Source organism: Crassostrea angulata, chromosome 8 (assembly GCF_025612915.1).
Source record: "Crassostrea angulata isolate pt1a10 chromosome 8, ASM2561291v2, whole genome shotgun sequence".
Classification (NCBI taxonomy): Eukaryota; Metazoa; Mollusca; class Bivalvia; order Ostreida; family Ostreidae; genus Magallana; species Magallana angulata.
Genome location: NC_069118.1, coordinates 16,355,559 through 16,362,779, shown reverse-complemented (window position 1 = coordinate 16,362,779; position 7,221 = coordinate 16,355,559).

Genomic DNA, 7,221 nt, shown 5'->3' with positions numbered 1-7,221 from the left:
GTTTGTAACATCATAATAACCTAAGTGTGTTCATAGGAAATTAGATTTCCAATTCAAATATAAGGGGAAATATAAAATGAATGTAAATATACGGTATTGTAAGATACAATGATTATCAATACACTTTAATAAAAAGATATTACACCTAATATTTTTATACAAAATTATTACATATGTTTGTCCTATATACAATATAGATAATTTAGACAATATAAGAAATGAAGATATCCAATTTATAATTGATAATCAACTTTTTATAGATATTCTACTTACTGAAATAAGGGGTAAATCCATTTCATACTCTGCTTTTAAGAAAATAATTCAAATGAAAGAGAAAAGGAATTAGAAAAAATGAGATTACATGTCTTGAGCAGAACTTAACGGAAAACTCCTTAGATTTATTATCGAACAAACAAGATGAGCTTCTCAACATAAGAAAAAATAGATTGAAAGGTCAATGTATCAGGACAATGTCTAAATGTATTGATGAGGGAGAAAAGCCGTCCAAATATTTCATTAACCTAGAGACTAGGAACTACATAAGTAAACAAATACCAAATATTGAAAAAGATGATGGGTCGCGATCGGTTATTTTTTATCAAATAAAAATATTGAAAGAAACTAAATCGTTTTTTGAAAACTTGTATCAGAAAAGAGAAATCATAAATGAAGAAAGTTTCCACGAAAAGTTAAAAAAAATTAAGTGTCCTAAACTTAATAGAGAAGAAGCATATACCCTTGAAGGTCCTTTAACTGATACAAAAATTCTGAATTTGTAAAGGTTGGAAAATATAAAAATAAAGAAAGTTATAATTTTTTTAACCTGATAGCTCTTATTGTGAAGCAATATATTTTTTCATGTAAATATAAAAGTAATCCGATACCAAATATACATGCCTTGAAAAAGGTCATAACAGAAAGAGTCTTAACTGAAAAATATTTGCTGTTGAAAAGATGTACATATAAGGAATACGAAAGCCACTGGCAGAATATCTGTGAAAAATTGTAGTTATATAGATAAGTTAAAATTTTCTGTTTTCTTTTTTATCTCTGTGAACCCTCATATCATTTGAATTGTTTTCAGTATAGCATAGTCTATACTTCTTTTGTAATCCACCTGCATAATCTCTCTCTCTCTCTCTCTCTCTCTCTCTCTCTCTCTCTCTCTCTCTCTCTCTCTCTCTCTCTCTCTCTCTCTCTCTCTCGAAATCAGCTTCACTTCATATGAAATATACAAAATTGTACTATTAAGTAGAATAGTCTAAAGACTACGTAATATGTTTATATAAATGTTCCAATCACCTGTTATGTCGTATATGTACATATGTTGTGAAATGAAAAACCCAATAAAAAAAAAATTATGGCATATGATATATCATATGATACAATATAATACTGTTATCAAAACTGATAATGAAACATATGATGTGATTTTATTGTATCACATAATATGATACGGTATAACATTGTGATATACATTATTGTATTTAATCATTTTATATATGACACAATAAAATATATAATGATACAATATCATATCACATAAAAGATCGCAATATTGTAGCATATAATTAGAAATTGTATAATTATATATAATTTACAACTTCGTACCACATGATACAATTGTATATATTAAAATATCATATGATACAATACCATACGATACAACTATATATTTTAAAGAACAGTATCATATTATACAATATAGTATTATAGTACAATATCATACTATATAATTTCATATCATGATATTAAAAAAAATGATACAATATCATATCGTTTCATTTCATTTTTAACAAAATAATATTATATGATATAATCATAGGCATTTTATTATATCATTTATAACAAACACACCTATAAAGCAAGTTTGAGTTAGGTAAGAGGGGTCTTTTAGTTTTTCCCGATAATGGAGTTCAAGGTCTGTACCTAAAGCTACCTCTGCGATCTTTATATAGTTAAATCAACCATGTTTGAAATAGTACAATTACCTATAAAACATGTAACCTGCTTCAAAACCTAAACATTCTACAGCATCTGAAACCTATGGCTCGGGTTCAGCTTCCTCGTATGCGGAGTGCATCAGAATCACAAGATGCATCATCTTTTCAAATTTCCTTAAGATTGAACAAACAACTAAGATTTCTCTATCAAATGGCACCTGCTCTTGAGCTTTAACCAGTTCAAAATCATTAACCACACCCAACATCTGAAGCCTGTGACTTAGATTCAGCATTCAAGCCTGTCATGTGCATAAGGATCATAAGATGCACCATCCTTGTAGGTTTGGTAAAGTTAGAACCAGTTAATCATCAGAAAGCAACTGCTCCAAAAACTATAAAAACCTTGGCCTCATTCCGAAACCTATGGCTCATGATCGGCATTCAAGCATAAATAAAGAGTTCCTAACCTTTAACACATTAATTTTAGGTCTAAAACTGTAGTTTTCACTTCATCATTCAAAATGTAAACAAAAGCTTTGTTTACATAGCAAAGAATTGTAAACTCGGTAACTCGCTTAAAACTCAACAAATCACACTCAGATTTTGCTTGCGTATAAAGGTGCCTCACTACACCTTGGAATAGTTTCTAAAATCAGCAGAAAATTACTTAAGTATGATAGAAAGCATGATGGATAAGAAGTATATATGTAAAATAGGCGAAAAAATATGCAATTTTAGATATAAAATGATATTTTTAAAAAATTTCATTCAGTAAACATAAACAAAATCCCCAGGTGGATTCGAACTCATGACCTCCAGTTCACAAGCCTGATACTTTAACCACTGAGCTATGACGATATACATTTGAATCAATTGATACAAACAGTTTAACAAAACATTTAAATCGCCACCTTCGAAGTAGTGTCTTAAAAAGTATAAGTCTCGGTGTAGTGAAGTAGCTTAAAAATGCCTAACTGAAGCATTTCTATCATTAAAATCGGGAAAATAATTTTTGACTAAAATCGTGACAATGCCCCTTTAACAAGAGCAGCTGAAACGAAAGAGGAAAAACGAATAAAAAGATAAATGAAGCGTAAGAAAAAACTTAAATGATAGCAAAAACAGTTGAATTGGGACTAGAACGTATTTGAATAAAATAAGATAAAAGAAGTAGCACAAAGGGAAAGATACCGCTTAGAAACTTAATTAAGATAGAAGTTCTATCAGAAACAGTTAAGGAAGCGAGAAGAAAAAGAAAGGGATCTTGATATTCAAAAAGAGCAGTTGCAAAGGGAAATTAAGGAACGTTTGCTCTACACACTTCGTCAACATGCAATTTAGACAAGAGCGCCCGAAAACAGAGTAATAGAAAACAATGCAGTTCCAAGTATCTCACATAAGCAAAAATGCATAGACGTCGCGCACGGTGTTGGTGTTAAAATGTCCTTTCAGGGTGCGCGCACAGTATTTGAGTATTTTTTAAAACAAAAATTTGGACATATGTAATTTTATATACCGATCTGTTCGAATGTATACGGATTTCAACAAAACATGTAATAAAATGTAGGAATTTTTTTTTATATTTCATAAATCGGTGTTAAAACCTGAAATTTTTTCTAGAAATGGCATGTAGATAGGTAACACTTTTTGGGTACATATCTCAAATAAACTACATTATCTCGGTGAACTTTCATTTTGGGAGAGAAATTTTTGGTGGACTAATTATTTTGATAATGTAACAGATATACGTCATAACGTTTTTGACGTAATCAATGCCAGGGATCGACGCCGGATCAAAGAATTCCCAGAATGGAGTTGTAGATGCGTAAAAAATCCTCGAAAATGGCCAGGGCAAGATGAGTTAATTGCCAAAATATAAATTGTGATTCAGGAACTTGCAATGATCTATTGAAGTTTTTTTTTAAATATATGACTTTTTTAATAAAGAGAAATTGTTTCTGTGTAAAATTTTCGTAATATATATTTTATAATAATTTAATTTTCAATGATAAAAAAATTTTCGTTATGCTGGAGTTTATTCAAGACACGTGTCACAAGAGATACATTTCACAGTCGAACGTTATGCGTAGCATGGCGATCACAAGTATCATGCCCATTTTAAAAAATGTTGGCTATATTTCATAATAATAGAGATCATTTTGGAATGTGCATTTTCATAAGTTGTATAGCCATTAAAAAGAAGCAAATGTGTCCGCAAATTTTCTTAATAGAAACATTTTAGAATGTCAATTCACAAAAATGAATCGTAGTTAGAAATATGCTTTTTCTCCCAAACAATTTGATGCCAAATATACAAGCATTGCGAATAAAAATAATTGATTTTTAGGGAAAAAATGATGTCATCATTATATGTCACGGGTACGTAAAATGACGTAAGGACTAAAACGTTACGGCATGCAGTATGTGTGCGGGGTTTATTTCTTCATAAAAACAGTTCTAGAGAAAATTATAAATAACTACAAATTATTTTGTGAAGAAGGTACCAAAGTATAATAACAATAACTAAATAAAATATAGGAATAATAACTTACAGACATAATTGATGATAAATATCTGAACTTAACCGGTCGAATTAATTTATTTTTACTAATAAGATATAGGGTCATGTAAAATGACGCAATGACGTTAAACGTAATGTGACGATGAACATGTATTTTGATTATTTCAACGGGATCTTTGACTGCTACACTACGAATTAACATTAATGAAAAAAAAAGGAAACATAGAAGGGTAGAACAGACTCGGGAATGAAGGAGTTTTGTATATCATTTTTGAGTCAAGAGCTATTCTTTATTATATATGACTAATTTCAGAGGAAGTTCATTTAAGAATTTAGGAATAAGAATTGAAAGCTGTGAGCGAATCACATGCTTTTGAACATTGATATTTCTTACAAATATTTATTTATATAACAGTTTTGAAAAATAAAATCTCTTACATGTGGAAAAAAAATCAACTTAAAGGTCTTATTTTTTTATTTATTTGTATGTTGTGGTTAATGAAATGTAGCATTAAGTTATGATAATGACGAGTGAAAATGACGTTTTTGACGTTTTTACGTTACCGAAATTAACACGAACACCGTGCGCGACGTCCCAATTGTTATATTTACGATGCTGTTTTTATTTGTCTTTTATTTTTAGTTATCCTGTATAGGACCTCTGGTACCATTTTTGGTACCCCTCGATACCTGTATATATCAACTACAGCCCTCTTTTGACCAAGAAAAATCAGTTACTGCTGTTTAATAATCTTTTAACTTTAAATACAGACACAGCGTCTGAGGTGAGTAAACCAATTTACTTATTCATTCTCATTTTATTTGTTAATTAAATTGTCCTGGGATAACTTTGTTGTTTCAATGTGGTTTTTTTTTTGTAATTTGTATTGTTTGAATATTCCTTTTCATATGTAATTCGTTTGTTATGTTCGTTATATAGTTTATTATTTAATTATCTATCAAACTGAGTATAGAGTATATTCATAGGGCTGCGGTAATTTTAGTAGTAAATGTGTATGTCGTGTTTAGTGACTCTAAACAGTGTTGTGCAAGTAAATGTCGTAAAAGTATTTTGTTAAGTTGCTTGTGAAATAATTCGGTATAATATTATGTCTCGTGAAATGCAAGTAAATGTAATGCAGTGCTGCCACGTGTACCATGTTGTCTCACTCTTATGTACGGTGGGTCATGTGGGTCAATACTTCTATTAAACTTTATAAATGTGTATGAGTAACTTAATGTGTATGTTCTGTGTACGCAGGTCCCGAAAAGTGAATAATGTGCAGGAATAGAGTTGTGAAGTTTTGGTGTCTTCTCTACCTACCAGTGTCCCGACGACTGCCAGCCAATGAATTTGTTCTGAAATTTCTTGTTACATAAATTGTGAAAACGTTACTTTTGTGTCTTTGTTTATTATTTCTGGAGATGTTGTGAAGCCTGTCGGTCAGCCCGCAACAATAGTATAGTGATTTTTTAAAATATTTCTTTTTGGAATTTATTTCTTGGAAAGTCATCCAGTCATAGATATCTCACGTAACCTACCATCCAAGCATACTGTAATACAATATCTCTAGTAATTGGAAACAATTAAATACAAGTGAAAAGCTGTCAATGTGACAGCAAACCGGGTTTTCTTTTATGTAAACTGTATCCATAATTCATGTCAACCCTTATCCAGTGAAATGGAGTACACTACATGTATATGCAACATTTTGCCAAAAAATGACTAAGTTCAACAGCTAGTATTTTTTTCAGAAATTTTCAGAAATCAAAATCCTAGCAATATGCACACCTCTGATATATGTACAATTGATCTGCAAAAGAACAACTTCCTATCTTGAGAACTGTAGGAGGAGTTATCCGTAAAATGAGGGTACCCTATATATGCAATATTTTGCCAAAAAATGACTAAGTTCAACAGCTGGTATTTTTTCGATAAATTATCGGAAATCAAAATTCTAGCAATATGCACACCTCTAATATATGTACAATTGATCTGCAAAAGAACAACTTCCTATCTTGAGAACTGTAGGAGGAGTTATCCGTACAATGAGGGTACCCTATATGCAATATTTTGCCAAAAAATGACTAAGTTCAAAAGCTGGTATTTTTTCGATAAATTATCAGAAATCAATATCCTAGCAATATGCACACCTCTAATATATGTACAATTGATCTGCAAATGAACAACTTCCTATCTTGAGAACTGTAGGAGGAGTTATCCGTACAATGAGGGTACCCTATATGCAATATTTTGCCAAAAAATGACTAAGTTCAAAAGCTGGTATTTTTTCGATAAATTATCGAAAATCCAAATCCTAGCAATATGCACACCTCTAATATATGTACAATTGATCTGCAAAAGAACAACTTCCTATCTTGAGAACTGTAGGAGGAGTTATCCGTACAATGAGGGTACCCTATATGCAATATTTTGCCAAAAAATGACTAAGTTCAAAAGCTGGTATTTTTTCGATAAATTATCGGAAATCAAAATCCTAGCAATATGCACACCTCTGATATATGTACAATTGATCTGCAAAAGAACAACTTCCTATCTTGAGAACTGTAGGAGGAGTTATCCGTACAATGAGGGTACCCTTTTGGCAGCCGCCCGCCATTTTCACCATTTTAATAACCGGATTTTTCCGTTGGAAAACCCGGTTAAAAACATTATCATATTTTTCTTTCATCCTCTTACATTTTAAGAAATTTAAACAATTAATTCAATGTATTGAGCCTTTCTTTTAGCTAAAA